Source organism: Helianthus annuus, chromosome 7, assembly GCF_002127325.2.
Source record: "Helianthus annuus cultivar XRQ/B chromosome 7, HanXRQr2.0-SUNRISE, whole genome shotgun sequence".
NCBI classification, from domain to species: domain Eukaryota; kingdom Viridiplantae; phylum Streptophyta; class Magnoliopsida; order Asterales; family Asteraceae; genus Helianthus; species Helianthus annuus.
The window spans coordinates 31,556,896-31,583,680 of NC_035439.2; the positions used below are offsets into that span (position 1 = coordinate 31,556,896).

General features: G+C 34.2%; 2 long non-coding RNA genes and 1 other non-coding gene across 5 annotated transcripts; 2 read left to right on the forward strand and 1 right to left on the reverse strand.

Annotated features, from left to right (window-relative positions):
- The first annotated feature begins 981 nt into the window (after window positions 1-981).
- On the forward strand, window positions 982-2,622 carry LOC110897676. The gene is made up of 3 exons (XR_002568863.2): window positions 982-1,129; window positions 1,826-2,006; window positions 2,491-2,622. It is a non-coding gene; the product is annotated as an uncharacterized LOC110897676 (long non-coding RNA).
- Window positions 2,584-6,229, reverse strand: LOC110897675. 3 transcript variants are annotated; one of them, XR_004863119.1, is made up of 9 exons: window positions 6,014-6,229; window positions 5,740-5,800; window positions 5,149-5,194; window positions 4,805-4,978; window positions 4,539-4,726; window positions 3,852-4,346; window positions 3,671-3,730; window positions 3,516-3,562; window positions 2,584-3,387 (listed from the first exon to the last, which is right to left on the reverse strand). It is a non-coding gene; the product is annotated as an uncharacterized LOC110897675 (transcript). The 3 variants fall into 3 exon arrangements; XR_002568861.2 differs by having other exon boundaries at window positions 3,933-4,346; window positions 5,740-6,229; XR_004863118.1 differs by having other exon boundaries at window positions 5,740-6,229.
- A 4,592-nt stretch (window positions 6,230-10,821) lies between these two features.
- LOC118479351 lies at window positions 10,822-11,397 on the forward strand. The gene is made up of 3 exons (XR_002568862.2): window positions 10,822-11,013; window positions 11,108-11,182; window positions 11,348-11,397. It is a non-coding gene; the product is annotated as an uncharacterized LOC118479351 (long non-coding RNA).
- Window positions 11,398-26,785: the final 15,388 nt, after the last annotated feature.

Sequence of the window (26,785 nt, forward strand, 5' to 3'; positions counted from 1 at the left end):
CCCAATTTCGTTAATGGACTAAGGACACGTTTTTTCGAGCTCGAACAGGGTACACGAATTCTCAGGGCCGGCCCTGTTTGTCTCATGTGCATGGTAGAGCAGAGGCTGGCAAACATGGCTTGTGTGTTAGCGTTGTCAATGAAGCTTATATACACAAGAATAGGTACAGTCACCTCAGTTTGCGATTGCGAGACAAATCGTCCAAACTTTCGTCTTCTTTCTTCATAGTGTCACACATACTCCCTGAACCCTTCTGATTCATGATGTGTGAAGGGACGCTTTCGTCATCGAATTCCACCGCTGGATTCATTGGAGAACAATCAACTCCATCCTGGCTTCCCGCCATATACCATGATTACACTTCACAGGTCCTTGGAATGTTGGCTCTGATGCCAATTATTAGATATCAGCATCTCTGTGATATCTTCTCACAAACAACAATACAATAACAATAACAACGATAGAAAGATAGAGAGAATCAAGAGATAATAATAAGTGCGTATATTACAATTGTGAATATCTCAGGCTATTTATACCCAAGATTTAGCGGTTAAACTTATAACCATCTGACTTTGCTTGGCGGTAAAGCAATTATACAACCGCCTAAATATCTTAACAAACTATCCTATGGTAAAGTTATAACACTTACAATACAAATATAATAGATAATACAAGTCTGATAAGTTTTGTACGTGACTTTATAAACTGATGTTGATGATGTTGATATTTAAAATCTAACAATGCAGGCTGATTTGGAGCTGCTACTGTAGCACTTGAATATTCCAGTTTGATTTTGATAGTTTTGATTAGATTTTCTTTACATTTGTTCTCGTTATTCTGATTTTTGGGGACAAAAATCTTTTGAGGGGGAGTATTGTTACATACTAAATAGTATAGGGACTAGAACTGTAATAGTTCAATAGTAGAAGGGTGGAACTGTATGTTGTAATAAGTGTTCGTTTAAGTTACGAACTCATGAACCGTAATGAGCAGCTATTGATTTGAGATAATTCTCTTTCTTCTTTGGATTTCTTCTTCTTTTTCTTCTTCAATCTTTAGCTCTTATATCTTGATTACCAGTTTGACACATGTCACTAAAAGGGCTTCAAATTAAGGAGAAGAGAATCAGGTAAGATACATCCCTTGATAGATTGACTTTTTTAGGTCAAACCTAATACTTTATTGATTAAATATTCGTATGGATTGGCAAACATTTTGCTTCAAGATTTTGCTTCTTGTAGTATTTGTTACAATGCTTGATGCTTTATTCGGTTTCCTACAACTTTAAACATCAAAATAATTTTTTAAAATTTACCCTAAAGTCAAATGAATCTCTGTTTTACCTGAACATAGGGATCAAAAGATCTGAGATTTCATAAGACGATTTACTCAAATTATCAGCTTAATTCTTACTCCTTAGTGGCAAAATGGGCGAGTTAGGTAGGCGGTCAAACCAGGTTAATGGATTATATGATTACAAACTATTTTGTTACAAGTAAATTGTATGTGTGTATATATATATATATATATATATATATATATATATATATATATATATATATATATATATATACTAGCCGGAACCCGCGCGATGCGGCGGCAACAATTTAAAACGCGGTACTCGTTTTGTGTATGGTACCGCAGTTATAGCACGGTTCTTCTTTGCGACATTTGTAATCCGTTTAAAAATCAAACCGATTTTAAAAAACAGTTAACACCGATTTTTGGCCCAAACCGGTTTTAAAACCAAACCGAATTCACCAAACATATCTATACACTTCACTTAAAAAATCAGTTGTTCTTAATGTTTATCCTGCTATCACAGGCAAGAAGCGGCCATGGCCTGTAGTTGTTAAGTATGTGCAAGAAGACAATGAAGACGATAGAGAAAATGATGAGGATGGATGGAGGTATGGTGCTGGTGGAGTTAATAATGTTGATCACGGTGACGACAAGGAGATCGACCAAATACAAGATTAGTCCGGAAGAAAATGTGTTTGGTCCATGTATGTATTCAAACCTTTTTTCAATTAAAGAATTAAAGATTTGTGTTTTAGGATTTTTTTTTTTTTTTTTTTTTTTTTTTTTTTTTTGACATGGCTCATCATACATGGTTAAAATGAATGTCATATGATACAATTAGCTAAGAAGGTAGGAGTGTAGGACATGAATGATCATCAGTTTGGAGATATCTTGTTTTCACAAATCACAATAATGATGACCAGTTTCAACAACTCATAACAAAGCCATTGTTATAGAAAAAAAATTAAAGTTCATAGAATTTCTTAAATATAAAGCATTATATATAACATTTAGTTAAATTTAGCACCACAGTTTATTAGACTTATTACACTTTCTTTAAATATGAGTGGCTTTTCATGTAGAAATCATCTTAAAGTATCATCTTGAAAAACAATATCATTATAAGATAGTTTCTTTCTTTTTTGTACCTGTTTAACCAATAAACCTTTCTTTTTTGTCTTCTATCAGCAAAGCTATTTCAACCAACATGTGAAGCAAAAAGCCTCAAGAACAAAATAGCAAAACAACTAAAATACGCAGAGAGTTGAACAACACAATGAGACCAGTCTTACCTGTTCTTAGACTATGAACAACATGTTTCCAAAACCTCTAGTCTCTTGCTCTTATATAATACCACCACTAAAAACAGACTCATAAACTGCACATACTACTTTGACTTTAGCAAACTCAAAACTTAAGTTTCAAAAGAACACCTGAAAACATGATCATTTTTTAGAAAAAGCAAGATTCAGCACAGCAGTCAGTGGCTTGGCCTGTTCTTTGCTTTCACTTATCTTATAAATCATAGATTTTGATGTAGCCTGGGTCTGACTCCAGTTCTTGAGCACCGATAACGACACAGGCCCCACCTTTTCACCCCTCAGCCACGTAACAAACCACTGAGAGCTTTCAATGTCTTCAACATCCACCTTGCTCATATCATCCATGCTTGACTTTTCTTTACTAAAGTCAAACAATTGACTTGGACTTTTGACAATAGATGGTTTTCTTGACTTTTCTAGCTGCTCCATGGAACCAAAAAAATTCTCCAGTTTCATCGCCATTTCGTATGTTCATGAACTATTTCAATAATTTTTAAGAATTTACTATAACAACCGGTTCAATCTGTCCGAACAGTGTAAGCAAATGATTCCGGATGGGTTTGCAATATTGTGACATCATACATAGAGGTTCTGCCGAGAAATTTTGTCAAAACCAGCTGAACTGAGCTGTGAACACCCCTAAATTTAGATTAGTACAGAGTAAGTTCCATCAATTACTAAAAAAAGGACATTCTTTTCTCCATCTTTTCTCGTTTGCTTGGTCGATACGATGTTTCAATATGCCAAGCTCTCGAGGAATCCACTAATTAACAGAAAATGATTATAGCAGTTAGCAATTGCATTAACCAACTAATATACTTAAAAAGGTAATAACATTAGTGAGAAACAATAAATTTGAGTAATAATAAATGAATGGTTACTCGTACATACATGTGTCACAATGTCCCTGTGTAGACTCCTAGCCTTTTCTTCAAGAACTGTCATACAAGTCAACATGGTCAGTTTCGTATATGTAGATATACATTTGTAAAATACAATTCTATTGCAATATATATTAGGGAATGCACAATGACATTTAGGCTTACCAACTCAAGCTTTTGAAGCATTCCGGATTTCACTTTCTTTTTTAAATCTTGACATTCTTCCTGAAATTTTACAACGTTCAAAAACGGTTGATGGTTTAACAAATAAAAAAAGCAGGAGAAAAAATCATATTCATCACAACCATCTTTTTTAGCATCACTTTAAGGTTTAATGGTGGTTCACCTCAGAGAAGTGATCATCCGTAACCATTCGTCACACTCGACTATCTTGTTCTTTTGGATTAGATTCATTTCCTAGCTGTACCTTTTAACGATGTTTTCTAGCTCACGTTGAGATAATGCAATAGATGTATCCTTTCCTATCTAGGTAAGAAATTCAATGACACGTGTTGATCCCCATCCCATGAACTCTTCCTTGTTTGACTTTAACTTCCTTTTTGACTATTGTTTTTACTTTTTGCCCTAACGGTTCAGGCTTTGCTCTTTTCAATTTCTTTTCGGAACTATGTGGTTTCTTTTCTTCGTTTTCTTCAGAATCCGAACATTGGTACTCATCACTTTCGTCATTTTGGTCTGAATCGTAATTTTTTCCAGATTTCAGTTTTGTTTTGGCGGATAATAGTTCTTCAAGAGTCAACTTTTCAGCGTCATTAATAATCTCCCAATATTCCTTATATAGAGTCTCGTACGTGTTCCGATTGTTAAAGTCTACAGTTTCCTGAAAACCACATTCCAACTTAAGAATCGTTCAAAAACAATTATCGTTTTTGTTAAATTATATTAATTCGTATCATTTAACACTTGCTAGTTTTGAATATAGTTTCTATCAATTTAGAACAGTTATCAAACAATCATATGCGATTGAACTTTAAAACATAAACAACGTAAAAATGGTAATTTACAAAAATACCCCATCAGAATCAACATCTTTCTTTTCTACCACAAGTAGTGTAAGCTTCAAGCTGTGATCACAGAATCCTTTCTTCCCTTTAACATGAATAAAATCGGCAGATTTCATACAACGTCCGCAAACACTCTTTGGACAGCAATAGCATTGGAAATCTGAAGCTCTTTTACAAGTATCACATTTATGCCAATCTGGAAACAAGAAATGCAATCAAATTATTTCACAACAACTTTCATAATGATAATAGCTCTTTTAGTAATCAAACTTACTACATATAAACCGGCTTTTAGATTTCCCAATGTCCGTCCGTCCGTCCGTACGTCCGTACGTTTGTCCGTCCATCCATCCATCCATCTGCCTCTAATTAACCAACTGCCTCTAATTAAGTCTGATTTCGAGATGAACTAAGTGAAGAGAATAGTGTCTGAGAGGCAAGTGATGATCTATAACAGTTATTCCAAAAGATGTATTTAAACCGATGTATTTACATCAAACTGAACATGCACAACATGATCAAACACTCAACATAATCAAAACACTTGTATTTACCATCAAACAACCTCAATAACACACCAAGCACAAACAAAGAATGTAAACATTTAGGAACACAAACCTTCATAACAATGCGACAAACAGAGAAGTTAATCCTGAAACGGCAGCTGAAAACACGACGACAAATCAATCAGACCCAAACCCCTGAAATTTTTTTTTTTATTTTTTTCGCATATTAATACTTTAAATCTAAAATTTTACAACAAAAAATATAAATGTATATTTAATAATTACAAAAGCCCCCTTGAATTAATTCTCAAAAGCCCCCTTGTGATTCAAGCTCGCTTATGATGCTTTGTACAACCTGATAAAAACAAAACCCCCGGTAATATACAATAGCTTAAATAAAAACGCGCTGCGAAAACAAGTTCTTACATTTAGTCTTTGGCTGTAAAAACATATCAATCAAAGGTTTTCTTTCACTAAACTATTTTCTTATCAAACCAAACCCATATACTTTATGCAGTTATTTTTAGATGAACCATAATAAGAAAATAAAAAAGAAATGTTGATTACAATGCCTTCCTTTAGAGGAACCATACCCAGAAATCGCAAATGCTGCAACATTTAATAATCCTTGGAGATTGTTGCCATAGAACAACACATTACAAAAGTGTAAACATGCAATAATATTCACGAATCTTAAATTTACCTCTGGGTGTCGAGTAAATTAGACCGCTCTTCACAAAACTTGAAGAATCTTAAACTAATGTCTGGATAATCCAATTCAGAATTCAATACAGAACCAAATAACATGAAATCGTCATCAAATCTGGCTTACAAATAACGCGACCGAAAATCCCATAAAATCGTCATCAAACAACGATTTTGGCCATCAGTCGGTTAACAAAATAAAAAAACGACTTACATATGTAAGAAACCTTTGATTAGAGTAAGAAACATGTGAAATATTTGTGTAATCGAACCTTGGAATAAAATCCATGTCCGGATCTGAAGCGAATCAGTAGCAGAAGAGATGGCACGAATGTGGTTTCTCCATATTTGTGTACTCGAACCTAGACTTGAGTTTGATTCCAATGATTTCCATGAAGAAATGGAGTAGTAGAAACGTGATGGAGAAAATCCCTAGATCCAGATCTGGATCGCCGGAGAGAGAGAGAGAGAGAGAGAGCAGGGAAGCGGGCATTTTGAAATGTTTTGAAATGAGAGTGAAACCTGATCTATCCATGTTTTTTAGTTGAAGGGTATAAGTGGAAATGGATGTTTTCTGATGCTTAAAACACTTGTACATCATGCTTTAGAGATGTTTTAAGGAAATTTCAATGACCTTAAGAAGTCCTTTGGATATGTATATTATATATAGTATAGATATATATATATATATATATATATATATATATAGGATAAGGATCATTACAGAACACTAATTATTGCGAGAACAAAAGAACAACTCTAAATCACTAAATTTTGATATTTAAGGTTCATATTTTCTAAATTTTATGTTTCCTACATTCATATGTGTATTATATATACATAAAAAATCATATATTTTCCTCTACACATAGTCTACATACATGTAGGTAATTTAGGCTACATATAACCTACATGTGTGTAGGTTATTTAAACACTAAAGATTTTTCATATTTTTTTTACATTCTAGTGTGAGAAACAATAAATCTTACATTTATAAAAATTTTATTTACTTTTTAGGTTTTTAGGATTGAAAAAAATGAGTGATTCATTTTGTTCTGCGTGTTCTCGCAATATTTAGTGTTTTGCATAGAACCTCCCCCTATATATATATATATATGTATATATATATATATATATATGTATATAGAGGACAAAGATCCGTTAGGAACCACCCTTATTGCGAGAACTGCGAGAACTAATGTGAACACAACCAAAAATGCCTAAAAATAGCTAAAAAACACATAATTTTTTTAATATTTTTTTATAAAAAATCGATACTTTTAGTAGCAAAAAAATATATTTTTTTAAAAAATTTTTTGGCTACTAAAAGTAGCAATTTTAACATAAAAAATATTAAAAAAAATTTAGATTTTTTTTTTATTTTTTTTTAGATTTTTTTAGGTTTTTTGGTGGTTTAGTTTTTAGCATTTTAGCTTGGGGGTGGTGGGTGGGGGGTTTAGGTTTTTAGGGGGTGCGGGAGGGGGGTTTAGGTTTTTTTTTTTTTTTTTTGGGGGGGGGGGAGGGTGGGGGTTAGGTTTTTTAGGTTTTTTTAGCTATTTTAGGTTGTTCTCACATTTCTTTTATTGCGAGAACCGCGAGAACCAATGTGAACACAATCAAAAATACCTAAAAATAGCTAAAAAACACACAATTTTTTTTAATATTTTTTATAAAAGAAATCGCTACTTTTAGTAGCCAATTTTTTTTTTAATTTAAAAAAAAATTTCTACTAAAAGTAGCGATTTTAATGTAAAAAATATATATAAAAAAATTTGTGCGTTTTTTTTGAATCTTTTAGATTTTTTTTAGGTTTTTTGGGGGTTTAGTTTTTGGCATTTTAGCTGGGGTGGGGGTGGGGGGGGGGTTTAGGTTTTTCGGGGGTGGGGGAGGGGGGTTTAGGTTTTTTTTTTTTTTTTGGGGGGGGGGTTTAGTTTTTAGCATTTAGCTTGGGGGGGGGGGGGGTTAGGATTTTTATTTTTTGTGGGGGGGGGGTGGGGGGTGGGGGTTAGGTTATGTTAGGTTTTTTTAGCTATTTTAGGTTGTGTTCCCATTGGTTCTCGCGGTTCTCGCAATAAAGTGGTTCTCACATGAACCTTACTATATATATATATATATATATATATATATATATATATATATATATATATATATATATATATATATATATATCTATCTACTATAATAAAAGAAACCAAGTTTTGGACACATGTCATTCATTGAAGGTATCCTCCAATTTATTTTTATCTTATATTAACTAAATAAATAAATAAATAAATAAATAATAAATTAATATTAAATCTTATTATACTTTAATAAAATATTATTCTCAAATTTAAATTGTTAATTTAATATATTTTTAAAACAAATACCTCTGTTTCCTACTTATCTTATATTAAATATATAAATAATAAATTAATATTAAATGTTATCCTAATTTATTAAAAATAGAATTTTTTTATTATTTGATATACAAAATTATATTTATTCAACAAGTCTAAAATGCAGGGTTTACCTCTCTTTCCTACTTATCTTATATTAAATATACAAATAATAAATTAATATTAAATGTTATCCTAATTTATTAAAAATATAACTTTTTTATTATTTGATATACAAAATTATATTTATTTAACAAGTCTAAAATGCGGGGTTTACCTCTCTTTCCTACTTATCTTATATTAAATATATAAATAATAAATTAATATTAAATGTTATCCTAATTTATTAAAAATATAACTTTTGATTATTTGATATACAAAATTATATTTATTCAACAAGTCTAAAAAGCGGGGTTTTCAAAAATATATCTTTTTATTATTTACTATACAAAGTTACATTTATATAACCCGTGTAATACACTAAGTTTTTAAAGATATAATTTTTTTATCATTTGCTATGTAAAATTAGATTTATTCAACACGTATAATACAAGAGGTTTTTAAGGATATATTGTTTTTATTATTTGGTAGATTTTTCGACCCAACTATACACGGGTTTTTTAAAGATACGACGTTTTTAGTATTTTATATACAAAATTACATTTATTTACTATGTGTAATACATATGTTTTTAAAGATATAACTCTTTTTTAGATCTATTCAACACGTGTAACATACGGGTTTTTAAGGATGTAATTTTCTTTTATTCTTTGGTAGATTTATTCAACCCGATTATACATGGTTTTTTTTAAAGATACGACGTTTTTAGTATTTAGTATACAAAATTACATTTATTTAATCTGTGTAATACACATGGTTTTTAAAGATATAACTTTTCTTATTATTTGATATATAAAATTACATTTATTTAACCCGTACAATATACGGGGTTCGTAAAAATATAACTTTTATTATTTAATATATAAAATTACATTTATTCAACCCGTGTAATACACTGGGTTCTAACCTAGTATATATATATCTATCTCTTATACTAAAGCAAAATAATGTTTGACTATTTGACTTTGATGTGGCTATTCTCTTTGGCCAGAGAATTAGGATTTTAGGCGCCATTCTCCTCTTCTCTCTATTTTCCTTCAATTCCTTCAATTCTATTTACATGGAAACCCACTCAATTCTCAATCAATCAGTTACAAATCTTCTCCAATACGTACAATCAATCCTTAAAACCCTAATTTCATTCTCATGTATCTTGCAGGTTCCATCGCTCCATCTCTCTGTTGATGTATATTATGTTTTATCTATTAATCAATCGACGACCAAGTCTTGATGATTGTCAGAAGAAGGATGATGGCGGTAACTGGTGTTTCTTTAAATTCCAGTCACATAAGAACTTAAGAAATCCCTGGATCTCAAGCATAAGAACTCTCTGCAGGTATGTTTTCTTCGATGTTTATGTAATCCGGTATTTGTCATTTGCCGCCTAAAATTGTTTAACTGGTATTTTTTTATTTTAATCAATCTTATTGTTTAATTGAGTAGCATATTGTTTAATTGATCAGCAATTGTATATGTTGTAAGTAGATTTAGGTTTTATTCATGTTTTTGTTGAATCGTTGATTTGATTTGGGGTTTTTTTTTATAAATCAAAAACCCTCATTTTATTGATTGTGTATTGTTCGTGTAGACCAGGACGCACGCGTTAGTGGTTCTGAAGGCTGCTCCTAAGGCTTTTAATTAAGTTTGTTCATTCGACGGTGGCTCCTAGGGAGTGTGTGTAGTGTAGGCATGGGATTTCCGGGAATCCAAGGCTCCTAATTGGCTTTTTATTTTCCCTTTTGATCGTTTCTTATTTTGAGGCTTCTATTAGGTACTTTGTTCTTCGATTCTTATACTTACATATGTTTGTTGGATATTGCGCGGATCATGTTAACAGGATTTTGGTATATGAGTACATGCCAATGGGTTCGATTAAAGATCATCTACATGGTATTATTCTCTTCTTTCATGTTCACTTTTAGTAATTTTCTAACTGCATTTTTTTGTGTAAAAATAAAATATTGCCATTGTAATGCCTCCATGAAAATGTTCATTCTCATAATCAAGATCCTAATGTTTTTAGTGAACATAAATGACAGATCTTCCTCCATGCAAAAAACCATTAGATTGGACCTGAAGGATGAAAGTTGCATCATGAGACCCACATGCTGTGGAGCATTTACATGAAAAGGTTAATCCACCAGTTCTATAATTTAGTTCTTCAATTAGTTCTTCAAAAAGTACTTAAATAAACTGGTGGCATATTGCAAGTCTATAATTTGTATATGATCTGTCTTTTATTGTTTTATGGTGAATCATTGATCTGTCTTTGTATAAATTGGTGGCATATCGCAAGTCTATAATTTGGCGGCAACCCGTTTTGATGGTGAGTTTCAAATTGTTTGCTTACGCTAGATAGAATTTCTTGATTTATTGAGTTTTGAACCTTCCAGTGTCACTATGTTAACTCATTCTATTTGAGCATTTGATAGAATGTCTTTGTAAAATTCTATGGAAATTACAAGGCTTTGAAACTACAAAACTTTAAACACAATTTAAATGATGTTCTTTTGGGGTTTTATGATTTATTCCACTTGCTGTGCAAGAAAGTCAAGAACAATAAATGGGTATGCAGGTAGTGTAGCATTAAATACTGATGTAATTGAGAGAAAAGGATGACCTTGAGGTCGCAAGCTTGAAGGATTCTTCAACAACGGTGGTAAAGAAAGAAAACAATGTAGCAACTTCACCAACGGCAATTGCCACCTTAACTGATACTACACTGGCAGTGACTCCCGGTATCAACAGTGAAGACGCCACATCAGAAGATGAAAGTAATTTTTACAGCTATGATTCAAATTACATGTATGTTAACACATACGATCCTAGGATGTTAACATTTAGTAAAATAGCTCTGCTTTTTTGCAGGCCAGTCGCAAACAAGCAATGGCAGTTTATGGTGATGGAAAACAAGCACGAAGTTTTCAATACGTCTTTGACTTGGTATGCTATTTCATAATCTCTGGGATAATTGTTTTTCAATATGTCTTTGACTTGGTATTAATTGTTTTATCGTTTTGTTTTAAAGTGGTCTTTTGCTATGTGTCAATGTTCTTGCTTTTGGTCAATTAACGATGCTAACATCAGTTAGTATTACGCTTTTTGTAGGTAATTTTATGGAGCTATACATATTGATGGTTGTTTGGGGGGAGTTAAGGGGCTCTCATATTCATCGTTTTTCATGGAGGTAAGTTGATTTCTTAGATCATTTAATATCATTTTCGGTGGGCTAGGTAAAAGATCAAGATGGGCTGAGTCAGGTTGGTGACCCATTCATGCCAGTTGACCTCTTATAATATATCTTTGCATTAAAAGGCATGATACAAGCTGGTCTGATGAACTTTTTTTTAAATCATTTGACCCGTTATAATAAAAGTCATGATGCAAGCTGATCTTTTTTTACAGATTAAATGTAATCTTTAATTTCACCTTTGTACAGATTAAATGCAATCTGACCAATATGTGAAGAAGTCTTTTTTTTATTCAAGTTTAGGGACTTAATCATGAAAAAAGGACTTTTTTCGTTTATATTTTGATACATACAGGAATTTTATCTCCCAAAATAGAACTTTTATGTTAATAACAAAGTGTGAGGACTTGATTGTTAGTAATTGCAAGAAGGGGATACATGCAACTCTTTTATGAATTCAAGCTTGATTCTTCACTGACTAATTATGCCTTTATACTTCATTTTTATTTTGTTTTTGTTGTCAATCTAAGTACAAGTAATTGCCATTGTACTTTTAGTAAGACTTAGCTTAGTGCTGTATTGAGCAAATTGCACCTAAAGGCAACACTACTTTTGGTCCACCATCGGATCCGTGTTTAAAGTTCTTATTTCAGCCCTGATTGTGAACTTACTTAATTTAAAGTTAAAGCATATGATGAATCGATTCAGAGTAAACTAGACATGGAAAAAATAAACTTTGTAGTGTTTTTATCATTTTGTGTTAGCTTATCTGGAGCATGTCTTACCAGGATGAAGTTGAAAATTTAAATAGCATTAGGAAGGACAAGGATTCTTATTTCCCTTATCAAGGTATTGTTTAATTTATTTATTTATTTATTTATTTTTGCTGTTTGATTACTGATTATAGTAATTATCTAAATTGTTAAGCGAACCAGATTTCAATGTTCATGGTATTGATTATCTATTTCTGTTATTTGATTATTAAAATGTATATTTTTAAATTTATTATCTAAGATATCATTTGTGTTGACTATTCAAGTATGTTAATATTCTTCCTATGCTTTCTATCTCATAGTTATACTATTTTTTATTCGTGAATTACATATCAAAATTGAAATATGCATTGAGATTAGCTAGTGATAATTTATTGGTATACACTTGACATTATTGAATTGATTGTTCGATATGGATGGATGTGTTAGGCTTATTCCTGTTGTTCAAAATGGCTTATCACTGTACGTTTTTTCTTCTTTTTTATAGTTTTCAGTATGTAACTCGATAATGTAAGTAATATGAGAATTTTACATTGTTAAATGCGATTCAATTATTACAGATACAAACAACGGCATCGTTACTTTCTTCACAAGACATGTGATTACATACACATGGTTTTACTCGTGTGACAAAAACCACATGGTATGAGTATGACAAACCTTTTTTTAACATTTAGAACTTTGTAATTACCTAGAAACGTAAAGTAATTTGTTTAATAATTTTTAGTTTGTTTTTTTACACTATTTGTTTCCTTCCATTTTTGTTGTGAGATTTCTTAATGGCATGATCAACGTTCTTTGGAATTTTAGGGAACATAGAAGTTCGGTTGAATGAAAGAGACTTGAACATGAATTTCATCATTTAGAGGTTTACTTTATTATCTTTATGGATTAATTGTTTTATCTTTTTGTTTTAAATTGGTCTTTTGCTATGTTTCAATGTTCTTGCTTTTGGTCAATTAACGATGCTAACATCAGTTAGTATTACGCTTTTTGTAGGTAATTTTATGGAGCTATACATATTGATGGTTGTTTGGGGGGAGTTAACGGGCTCTCATATTCATCGTTTTTTCATGGAGGTAAGTTGATTTCTTAGATCATTTAATATCATTTTCGGTGGGCTAGGTAAAAGATCAAGATGGGCTGAGTCAGGTTGGTGACCCATTCATGCCAGTTGACCTCTTATAATATATATTTGCATTAAAAGGCATGATACAAGCTGGTCGGATGAACTTTTTTTTAAATCATTTGACCCGTTATAATAAAAGTCATGATGCAAGCTGATCTTTTTTTACAGATTAAATGTAATCTTTAATTTCACTACTTTTGGTCCACCATCGGATCCGTGTTTAAAGGTCTTATTTCAGCCCTGATTGTGAACTTACTTAATTTAAAGTTAAAGCATATGATGAATTGATTCAGAGTAAACTAGACATGGAAAAGATAAACTTTGTAGTGTTTTTATCATTTTATGTTAGCTTATCTGGAGCATGTCTTACTGGGATGAAGTTGAAAATTTAAATAGCATTAGGAAGAACAAGGATTCTTATTTCCCTTATCAAGGTATTGTTTAATTTATTTATTTATTTATTTTTGCTGTTTGATTACTGATTATAGTAATTATCTAAATTGTTAAGCGAATCAGATTTCAATGTTCATGGTATTGATTATCTATTTCTGTTATTGGATTATTAAAAGTTATATTTTTAAATTTATTATCTAAGATATCATTTGTGTTGACTATTCAAGTATGTTAATATTCTTTCTATGCTTTCTATCTCATAGTTATACTATTTTTTATTCGTGAATTACATATCAAAATTGAAATATGCATTGAGTTTAGCTTGTGATAATTTATAGGTATACACTTGACATTATTGAATTGATTGTTCAATATGGATGCATGTGTTAGGCTTATTCCTGTTGTTGAAAATGGCTTATCACTGTACGTTTTTTCTTCTTTTTTATAGTTTTCAGTATGTAACTCGATAATGTAAGTAATATGAGAATTTTACATTGTTAAATGCGATTCAATTATTACAGATACAAACAACGGCATCGTTACTTTCTTCACAAGACATGTGATTACATACACATGGTTTTACTCGTGTGACAAAAACCACATGGTATGAGTATGACAAACCTTTTTTAACATTTAGAACTTTGTAATTACCTAGAAACGTAAAGTAATTTGTTTAATAATTTTTAGTTTGTTTTTGTACACTATTTGTTTCCTTCCATTTTCGTTGTGAGATTTCTTAATGGCGTGATCAGCGTTCTTTGGAATTTTAGGGAACATAGAATTTCGGTTGAATGAAAGAGACTTGAACATGAATTTCGTCATTTAGAGGTTTACTTTATTATCTTTATGGATTAATTGTTTTATCTTTTTGTTTTAAAGTGGTCTTTTGCTATGTGTCAATGTTCTTGCTTTTGGTCAATTAACGATGCTAACATTGGTTAGTATTACGCTTTTTGTAGCTAATTTTATGGAGCTATACATATTGATGGTTGTTTAGGGGGAGTTAACGGGCTCTCATATTCATCGTTTTTCATGGAGGTAAGTTGATTTCTTAGATCATTTAATATCATTTTCGGTGGGCTAGGTAAAAGATCAAGATGGGCTGAGTCAGGTTGGTGACCCATTCATGCCAGTTGACCTCTTATAATATATATTTGCATTAAAAGGGCATGATACAAGCTGGTCGGATGAACTTTTTTTTTAAATCATTTGACCCGTTATAATAAATGTCATGATGCAAGCTGATCTTTTTTTACAGATTAAATGTAACTTTAATTTCACTTTTGTACAGATTAAATGCAATCTGACCAATATGTGAAGAAGTCTTTTTTTTTATTCAAGTTTAGGGACTTAATCATGAAAAAAAGGACTTTTTTCGTTTATATTTTGATACATACAGGAATTTTATCTCTCAAAATAGAACTTTTATGATAATAACAAAGTGTGAGGACTTTATTGTTAGTAATTGCAAGAAGGGGATACATGTAATTCTTTTATGAATTCAAGCTTAATTCTTCACTGACTATTTATGCCTTTGTACTTCATTTTTATTTTGTTGTTGTTGTCAATCTAAGTAAAAGTAATTGCCTTCAATTAATTAAGAATTCAAAATGGGATGTTCATTCTTAGCACTCATGATTACAATTTGTTATAGATAGGTTTCTTATGGACATGTTGATGGTCATCATATTGGTCCCAGTTTCGGCTAATTTACTTGGGAAATGGTCGATTTAAGTAGTGTTTTATCTCTAACAACGTAACTGGTTAGATGTGTAGATATAAAGTTTGGCAAAAAAGGAAATGGGCCAAAGGCTTGATGGTCTTGAAATTTTCTTATTGTTAAAATGGCTAACAATATGCAGGAAGCCGGAAGAACAATATATGGCGAAAAGGTCAAAAGAAATTAAGCTCATGAAAAATTCTAGTCAAAGAGCACATTAATTATTAAGAGATTCTGGCACGGGAATTCGGTTGGTATTAGTTCGTTCCTTTAGCGTACTGGCACTCGCGATATCAAATTAAAAGAGGAAACAAAAGAAATTAAGTTGTGATATATCTAAAAGACATCGATACGTGTCGACACTCTTAAATAATATAATTTACTTTGATGAAACACTGTCGACAGGATCCACCACCATCGGCACCTCATTGTCATCATCGAAGGACGTTTACACGAGTGAGATGAAGAACAAATGTGTTAGTATAATGAATTCTTTAACGACTTGTGATCTTTTTCTTATTTCTTATTTCTTCTTTTTTGTTTATTGTGTTTACAATCTTTACATAAGTAGTGGATCAACATGTCTCGGTTATTTAGGTTTATTATACAAATGGCATGTTTCAATGGAGTGACCATTAGCCAAGGTATTTATCCAACTTAATGGGCATGCTTATTGTATTGCTTATTTGATTTGTGGATCAAACTTTTAGACGTGTTGGATTACAAAAATGAACCAGATAAGCTAAAGAAAGATTTATGTTACTGTTACTATAACGAATAACATCAACATTGATCGAATGTCCGTCGTAATGCATGGGTAATCTTTCAACATGTGGTATAACAAAGAACAAACAGCTCTTTCCCAAGCGAGAGAAGCATGATAGAAATGCAATATTTGTTTCATTTCCAAATATTATTTACAAGTTATCATTTTAAACATATAACATTTAAAAGTTTATGTCAACACTTTTAAATGATATATTTTATTGTGAAACCACCCGTGTAACACACGGGAACTTAGACTAGTATATAATAAACGATTAGAAGGCTGTAAGCACGCTAGAAGAAAATGTTTTGAATCTTGAAATGTTTCAAACAACAAAAAAATGGATGGATGGACAAGAAGAGGAAACAATAGGCGAACATACCTACGAGAAATGAAGAAGGGGTGAAATGGTCAATCTACTATTATCGAGTGGAGAAAGTCAATGTTTGTTTGGAAGTGTAGTTTGAGATTTTTAATTCATTGGTCAAGGATGTGCTAACAGAAAGTTTGAAAATAAGACGTGGTGAAATTGGGCTTAGGCCCATTTTTGATAAATAGATTTTTAAACTATGTAATGGGCCTGCCATCTTGTGGAAGTCCAATTTGTGTTTTCAAATGCCGACAAACTTTAGCCCATTGTCAATGGTTCTAAGTTCTAACCATGTTTGTGGTCCTGGGTCAATGGTTGGGTCGGTAAAGTTAGTTGGTTAAGGATGTGCTAACAGAAAGTTTGAAAATAAGACGTGGTGAAATTGGGCTTAGGCCCATTTTTGATAAGTAGATTTTTAAACTATGTAATGGGCCTGCCATCTTGTGGAAGTCCAATTTGTGTTTTCAAATGCCGACAAACTTTAGCCCATTGTCAATGGTTCTAAGTTCTAACCATGTTTGTGGTCCTGGGTCAATGGTTGAGTCGGTAAAGTTAGTTGGTTTTATAGAAAATAGTCTATTTTTAAGGGTTAGGATCAAATACAAAGTCTCCTAAAAATAAGAAATCGTACAAAGGGTATAAAAAATACTCCGATTGAACTCGTTCAAGCGGTATTGGAACTGTCTTATCGAACACTACGATGTGAGATTTTAGGTTTTTGTTTTTAGATATTTAGCTTGTAGATTTTAGACTTTTTGTTTATGTCATTGTGCCTTTTTATTTAGGATGAATTACACTTTTCGTCCTTTATGTTTGCATTGGATTGCAGTGAATGACCTTTAACTTCAATAATTACAGTCACAATCCTTTATTTAGAAAACTCATTACACCCTACGTCCTTTATCATTAACCTGGTTAAAATTTTCAGTTAAATTAGACATGTGCCTTGCACATGAGGGTAAATTAGTCTTTTTACTATATTTTTGCAATAAATATATTTTGTTCTTTAATCTATGCCATCTCTATCTTTTCTGTATATAAAATGTCTCTCTCTAATCTCTGTGTATCGTCTGCAAAACAACTCATATCAGCCACAAACCACCACCCACATCCAAGATGCACCCCACTGTCTTCATCCAAATCCAGCACAGCACACCACCGCCTCCATCCAGATCGCCACACCCCCACCCCACCTCCATCCTGATCTGCCGATGACGAAGCCCTAGTGACGAAGCCACCACCCCACCCCACCCCCACTTCTCTGCAACCACCACCGTCTTTACCACTACCGGTGACGAAGCCCTAGTACGCCGCCTCCACCTTCAGATCTGGTCTCGGAATCCAATTTGGGATTATCAAAACAGTTATACCTGCGAAATGATCCATGGAAACGACCTTTGATGTCCGCTGTTGTGGCCCCAGCTTGAGGATGCATTGGCGATGCAAACTGGCCAAAACCCATCTTCTTCTATGATCGACAATCCTCTTCATAGATACTTTAATATTCGGCACAATCAGCAATTCCGACGATGAATACTATAACATATTCAGCACGGACACCAATCCCACAACATCAGAGACTCGTGATTCTTTCGATAAATCCAAACGAACAAGTCGTTCACGGACTCCTACTACCGAGAGCTGGATGAAATCAGTTCAATCTAGGACAAGCGCATGTGAAATTGAAGGGTGGATTGAAATAGAGCTGTAGGATTGGAGGAATCGAACAGTTGGGAGCTGGTGAGGAGAAAGAGTTAATTTGGGGAAAAAATAGAGATCGAAATTGAGAGGGTTTTGCAGGTTGTTGTTACACTTGTTGATTTAGAAATATAAAATATATTTCCTTAAGTTTTTCTTTTTCTAAATATATATTTTATTAAGTAAATAGGTAAAATTACAAAATTACCCTTAAGTGAATAGACTTAACAAAAAAATTTAACCTGGTTAGTGGTAAAGGACGAAAGGTGTAATGAGTTTTCCAAATAAAGGATTGTGACTGTAATTATTGAAGCTAAAGGTTATCCATTGCAATTCAATACAAACATAAAGGACGAAAAGTGTAATTTACCCTTTTATTTATCATTGTGTCTTTCTATATTTACGTCACTGTGCCTTTTCTGTGACTCATTATGTCTTTTTTCTTCGACATTGTGTTATATTTTGCGATCCACTGTCTTTGTACACTTCTTATTTTTAGGAGCCTTCGTAGAATAACTTTATCCTTATTTTTAGAATGAAATGTTTTTTAGGAAAAGTTTTCAAATATAAGTTTATGTAACTTGGTCATTTAGATTCTAATTTAGAGTAAAATGCACAGATAGTCCCTGTGGTTTGGTGAAATTTCACCTTTAGTCCCCAACTTTTCAAAATTACACTCTTAGTCCCTGTGGTTTGACAAGTTGTTACTCGGATAGTCCCCAAAGCGGATGGAGGTTAGTTTTTCTGGTTAAGTGGGTGTGAAATGACAAGGACTATCCGAGTAACAACTTGTCAAACCACAGGGACTATCCGAGCAACCTTCATCCGCTTTGGGGACTATCCGAGTAACAACTTGTCAAACCATAGGGGCTAAGTGTGTAATTTTGAAAAGTTGGGAACTAAAGGTGAAATTTCACCAAATCACAGGGACTATCCGTGCATTTTACTCTTCTAATTTATTATAACTAGGAGTCAAGGGTATTGTAATTTGTGCGCTAATATTTTGGTTTATTATTAATATAAAAGAGTAAGGAGCTCTCCTAAAAAGTTATGTTCCTTATTTTCTGTTTTGATTCAATTGTGCCAGCACTAACTGCATAGCTTGTGGCTCGACGACGCGCAAGCTCTTTGGGCCTTTGACTACCTAGAAAGGCCTTATAATAAAAGAAATCGTTAATGGCTCATTGTTTCGAGTCTCAACCATCTGGCAATTTTATTTTTTGTGTATACAATTCTATGTAGTTAAAGCCGCATCAGGCATGTGCTTAGGCGAGGCGAGGCACATGCAAAATGTCGTGCGGCCATCGAGGCGCTCTTGTGAGTTTCCTTCCATATTCGGGCAATCAAGCCCAATCATATAAATTTGGGCAAAATACTGTAAAGGGTGTTGTTAAATATACCAAAAAGTCAACCTTTCAGGAGAGAGAAAGGTGGGCATGAGAGAGAAAATGGGTGTCATTAATTACCTAAAGCATTAATTACCTAATATTTGTATTTTATTTTTTAATTATTAATTACAATCATTAGTTTTTATCATATAAATGCTTTAGTTTTTTAATTTAAGATGGTTAATATATAAAGTTGGCATACTCTTGTGATCTATTTATTATATATAATTTGTTTATATAAAGTTGGCATACTCTTGTGATTTGTTTATTATATATAATTTCTTTATATATAAAGTTGGCATACTCAAGTTGAATAAAAAGTCGTTTGAAATGTGTAAAAATATTAGATGAACTTTTATTTATTTATGATGAACTTTTTCACTTTTGTTGTTGGGATTGAACCCTATCAGAGGAACAAATAATTAAAGCCAAAACTGGATCAGAGCAGTGGATCCTGAATAAGCAGATGTTGATATACAAATCTCTCCCCTTGAAAGTGATTACAACTACTGATGACCTCCTATCTGCTGATCTTGCTAAACTGCTGACCCATAACTGCTGCTCAACTAAAGATCTGATGGAAGACTAAAGTCCTGCTGATTCAATCTACTGCCTTGAGTCAAGCACTACTGATCCGGACAAGTGCTGCTGGGTTCACAGCAGTAGAAGGTTGCAGCAGCTGTTCTAAAGTCTGTTTTGTAATAGAATGTATTAGCAGTAGTTAACACATGCAGTGTCTGTATAGATCAGAGGTTAGAGTTTGTTAGGAGGTTAGATGTCACTTTCATGGTGACGTCAGCTAAGATGCTTAGTAGTTTGCAAGTGCCTATAAATAGTTCAGTACTTTGTACTGTTCTATTAGCTCTTTGCATCATTCGTCTTCTTTGCACGAACAAACTACTGAGCTCTGGCTGAGGGGGAGTTTGCAATCATTCATCAATCATTGTAATCGTGTTTGAAATAAATTCAATCTTTCGGTTCATTGTGTAAAGATGTTTGATAAAAGTATTACTCTCGTTTGATTGTATGCAAAGTTTGTGTTCATTATAAAATCCGCTGCACACTCATCCATCTTCATCTTATTTACAAACATAAAATAAAATCAAAAACAAACTCAGATCCAACAATTGGTATCAGAGCTTGGACAGTCAAAATTAATTTAACAATCATTTTGACGTAAATAGTTCAGCTCATATTAGTTGATACTGATCATTTGTTCGTCGTTGAAAAACAGAGTAAGGATTAATCACCATTAAAGTTGATTTCTCAGTATCTGTAAAACAACAAGAATGACGTCACAATCACAGGACGATAAAAACAACATCGGCTCGCTTTTTAAACTACCTATGCTAAAAAGAAATGAGTACAACATCTGGCAGAGGAGGATGGGTCACATCCTCGCTCAACAAAGCACAGGTTGTTGGAGGTCTGTCGTCTTTGGTCCCCATGTTCCTACAGTGCCAAGCGCTGAAGATACTAAAAAGTTCGTTCCAAAACCAGTTGAAAACTATACCGAAACCGACTTTCAAAAGATCGAACTAGATGCTAAAGCGTTTATCATCATAGCTTCAGCGCTGCCCAATGAAATATATGCTGGACTGTTACACTGTAACAGTGCCAAAGAATTGTGGGACGCACTTTAGGAACAGTTTGGGGGTACCGAAGAAGTCATAGAAAATAATAGGGAAATCCTGAACCAACAATATGAAACATTTTGTCATGTTAAAGGTGAATCACTGACGCAACAATTTGAGCGTTTCAGTTGTCTCATCAGTGAACTGAGGCTTGTTAAAACCACTTTTACAAACTCAACTCAAAATAGTAGGTTCCTCAGGTCACTGCCAGAAAAATGGGACACCATAGCTTTTGTAACCCGAAATTCACCTGAGTTCAAGGATCTGACCTTAACCCAACTCGATGGTCGACTCCTGACCTACGAAAGGGAGTTGAACCAGAAAAGGAAGTTACAAGAGTCAGGAAAAACCGTTGATGATTATACATTCGGTAACACTGCTCTTTTGGGTCAAGAAGAATCTGGGAGTAGTGGTAAGGATCAGGGTTACGATCACTTCATTGACATAACTGCTGGTGCAAATTTTAACAACCCTGATCCTCACTCTACAAGTTATGCATTCATTGCAAACGAAAACCAGATGTTAGACAATCTAAGCTTTGAACTAAATGATCTACAGCATTTTAACCCCACTGATTTAGAGGAAATGGACATCCTGCATCAACTGGCCTTGCTAAGTGTTAGAACTAGCAAGTTTTATAAAAGAACAGGGCGAAAATTCCCAGGGTTGCATGGGAATCTAAGGGTTGGGTTGGATAAATCGAAAATCAAGTGCTACAAGTGTAATAGGTTAGGACACTTTGCTAGGGAATGTAGGAGTCAAACTGCTGGCCCCATAATCACTCATCCTAGTTCAAACCCTAGACCTCAAAATCAAAACACTGTGCACTATGCCCAATATGCCCCAGCAGCTCAAGTGAACGCTGCTCACTATGCTGTTGCTCCTGTGCTAGTGCATTATGTCCAAACAGCTACTCCACAGATTCAATATGTTCAAACCCCTGTCCCTCAGGTACAAGTGCAACCTGCACCTCAAACCACTGCTCCAGCAGCAGTACAACCAGATCAACAAAGCTTTTTTCACTCAAGGGTTTGTTGACTGGAGCAGTATGCCTGAAGACCTTAGTGATGAAAACTTTGCACTCTATGCCTCCAATGTTTCTTCTCATGATGAATTTTGTTTGATGGCATTAGAGTCAATACAGGAGGGTGTTGAATCTGAAGAGGAACAGCTGGTTTCTGAAACAGTGGATGAGGTGATTGAAGCAGTGGTTACTACTGTGGCTAATGAAGTACTGTTGGGAGAAAGTTCAGGCACCCTGATTGAACCACTGACAGATCCATGGTCAGAAGAGAACAAAGAAGAAAAGGCAGGTGAGAAAGAAGAGAGAGCTGAAGATGAGGAAAATCCTCAATGTGATTGTGCAATGATGGCTGCTGCCAAGGTATCACCCCAAGTTCTTGAAAAACTGTGTTCTGACAATTGCATTATTGCTTTTGCTAACATCAAAGAGGTGAATGAAAACCTTCGTGATAAAATCTTATCTGATGAAGTCAAATTTGAAAGATCTCTAAAAGAACTTAAAAACAAATTGGCTGAAAAAGAGAAAGAGATTAGCAGCATGAAAGAAGAGCAAAGCATAACCAAAACCCAACTCCAAACCTTGGTAGAAAAATACCAAGGTTGCAAAAAGGAGTTAGAATCCACCCAGATCACATATGAGAAATGGGTGGAATCATGCAAAGGGTATGAGGTTATGCTTGAGAAACAGATAAAAAGCAATGTGAAATTTGGGGTTGGTTATAGAAAACATGATGATGAAAACACTGCTTTTGGAAAATCTGTTTCAACCACTGATGAAACTGCTGAGTTCATCCCCACAAACAAGAATGGCCAAGAAGTGAAAATCACTGACAAACTTGGTAACAAAATCACACTTGACAGACCAGTGGGCCCCTCTGCTTTTGAGGAGATTGAAAATCATCAATTTAAACCAAAATGGTCTGATGAGTGTGATATTCTTGAAAATTTCAAGCCAATGGACTTTACATCAACTGATGGTGTTAAATCTCCAAAAGCTAAAGTCATACCTCTCAAGGACATCCCAGCAGTGGTTAAAACCTCTGCTACAAAGGAGTCTGAAAAGAGAAAGAAGAAAGAAAAAATTGATAACTTGTTTTGTGAATTATGTGAGAAAAGGAACCATCTAACAAAAGATTGTTTCCACTTAAAAGCTTATGATATAAACAAAACAAGTGGCATAGTTTCAGCTGAAAGTTGCATTGTTTGTGGTAAAACAAACCACAAAACTCAAGCATGTGTGTATCTCAAAAACTTTGATATAAAAAAGAATGAGTACCTTGCTAAAACATCCTTGAGTCCATCAGCATCATCATCGGTCAAATTCACCAAAAAGCAACCACTGTTTGTACCAGTTCAAACAGCTGTCACAAAACAGCTGAACCAAACATCTGTCAAAAGAGATGCTCAGGTTACTGATGCACCTCCAGCCAATCAGTTCAGAAAAGGCAAGGAAAAACAGTCTTACCAAAGGATTCCACACGTTTATGAGACCTACAAAAGGCCCTCTAAACCTAAAGTGAATAGGCATCATTTTGGTTATCAGCAGGTGATTGGTCAAGACCCTCAACAGTGGTTAGCAAGAAACAGTACTAAAACTGTCCAAACCCCTGACCTAACCACTGTCCATCACTCTGCATCCATACCAGACACTGCTGAATCCCCATCCAAAGCCCTGTTGGCTTTGGAGCCCTTAATAAACTAATCCTTTTACTTCATGTGCAGGGAGCTTCTGCATGCTTTGATAGTCTTTGGTATGTAGATAGTGGAGGCTCCAGGCACATGACAGGATGTAAAGCCCTCCTCAAAGACTTTAAAATCCATGGAGGGGGTGATATATCCTTTGGGAATAATAGTAAAGGGAAAGTTCTAGGGTCTGGGACAGTACAATCTGGAAATGTAAAATTTGAAAATGTCAATCTAATAGACAATCTGAAATTCAACCTTCTGAGTGTATCACAAATGAGTGACAAAGGGTTTGGGTCATTCTTCACAAAAGATTGTTGTAGGATTGTTGGACCAGAAATGGTCAAAAAGATTGAAGCAATAATCAAAACTGGTCACACTAAACTTGTTGCTCAAAGAAGTGGCAATGTTTATGTTGTTGATATGTCAAAAGAGTGTCCCAGAGCAGATGCCTGTCTGTTCTCAGCCGCCTCTAACAAAGAGACAGAACTTTGGCACAGAAGGCTGGGGCATATAAATCTTAAGACAATCAGTGAAATCTCAAAAAATGGTTTGGTGAGAGGCCTACCACAAAAATTGTTTTCATGTTCTGAACATTGCATTTCCTGTTTAAAAGGAAAACAGCATAAAAGTTCTTACAAGTCCATTGAAGAGTCCAAAACAACCCAGTGTTTGCAAATGCTACACATGGATTTGTTTGGCCCAGTTCAAGTCATGAGCCTCAAAAGGAAAAGATATTGTTTGGTTATAGTTGATGACTTTTCTAGGTTTACATGGACTTTCTTTTTGCACTCTAAAGATGAAACTGCAGGCATTTTGCAAGACTTTGTGACACAGGTTGAAAAGCAATTTGACCTTCCAGTAAAAAGCTTCAGGAGTGACAATGGCACAGAATTTAAAAATAAGGAGTTGGATGCCTTCTGTGTGAAGAAAGGGATTGTAAGGCAGTACAGCATCCCTAGAACACCAGAGCAAAATGGGGTTGTTGAGAGAAAGAACAGAACTTTAATTGAGGCTGCCAGAACCATGCTTGCAGATTCAGGTTTGCATTAACTTTCTGGGCAGAGGCAGTAAACACTGCTTGCTATGTCTAGAACAGAGTTTTAATAAACCCCAGGCACAAAAAGACTGCTTATGAAATTCTGTATAAAATTAAACCACTGATCTCATACTTCAAGGTGTTTGGCTGCCCATGCTTTATTTTGAACTTAAAAGATTCCATTTCAAAATTTGCAGCCAAAATTGATTGTAGTTATCATCTGGGATACTCAGCCACTGCCAAGGCCTACAAAGTATTCAATACACGGACCAAGGCAGTGGAGGAAACTTTGAATGTAAAGTTCAATGAACTTTCCTCAATGAAAATCCCAGCAAATCCTGCTGATCTGTTTGATCTTGAAAAGTTTACTTTTGAAAATACTGTTGTCAAGACTAACAGTGCAGGTCCAACAGAGGATACAACACCAGACTATGGGTATGAAATCATCATCCCTCAAAGGTCTGCCACAAATGGAAAAGCATCAGTTGTTCAAAACAGCTGTCAAAGCTCAACCACTGCTACCTCAACAGTTGTTGACCAAAGTAGCCCTTCTACCACTGCTTTCACATCCTCAAATACTGCTGACAAAAGTCCTCAAACAGTGGATAAAGTCAGCAGTGGTCCACTTCATTACCACCCATTCCACCACCTTTTGAAGCCACTGCTGGGTCATCAAAGTCACCAACAGTGGTTAGCTCAGATGATACACATTTGCAGCCTTCACCAACAAATGCCATCATACCATACCAAGGAGACTTAATCTTCTTGAGATCTCATCCACCTGATCAAATCATTGGCAACATAAATGAAGGGGTGCTCACAAGAAGCCAAACCCAAAACATTTGTCTTTTTGCTGGTTTTCTATCACTCCATTAGCCAGTCAAGTACCAAGAGGCACTAAAAGACAACAGCTGGGTAGAAGCCATGCAAGAGGAGCTCCAACAGTTTAAAAGACAACAAGTATGGGAGCTTGTACCACTGCCAAAAGAGGTTAGTCCCATTGGCACAAAGTGGGTCTTTAAGAACAAAACAGATGAAAGAGGCATTGTTGTCAAGAACAAAGCCAGGCTTGTGGTTCAAGGTTACAGACAGGAAGAGGGGATTGATTATGATGAAACATTCGCCCCTGTTGCAAGATTGGAAGCTATTAGACTGTTCCTGGCCTTTGCTATCAACCACAACATGAAGGTGTTTCAGATGGATATCAAAAGTGCTTTCCTCTATGGTACATTGCAAGAAGAGGTGTATGTATGTCAACCTCCAGGCTTTGAGGATCCATTTTATCCTGATCATGTCTACAGGCTAAACAAAGCCTTGTACGGCCTGAAACAAACACCAAGGGCCTGGTATGAAACTCTTTCCAACTTTCTACTCTCAAATGGTTTCAAAAGAGGTACCATTGATAAAACACTGTTTCTTAAATGGAGAGGGAAAGATTTAATGATTGTCCAAATTTATGTGGATGACATTATTTTTGGAAGCACATGTACCAAAATGTGTGAAGAGTTTAGAGAACTCATGACAGCTGAGTTTGAAATGAGTGCAATGGGTGAGCTGCAATGCTTTCTTGGTCTCCAAGTACAGCAATTGCAAAATGGAACCTTCATTCATCAAAGCAAATATGCTAAAGAACTTTTAACCAAATTTGATATGAATGATTGTAAACCATGCAGCACACCCATGCCACAAATAAGCTGGTCATGTTTGGTGAAAATGATGAGCTAATTGAGCAAACACTTT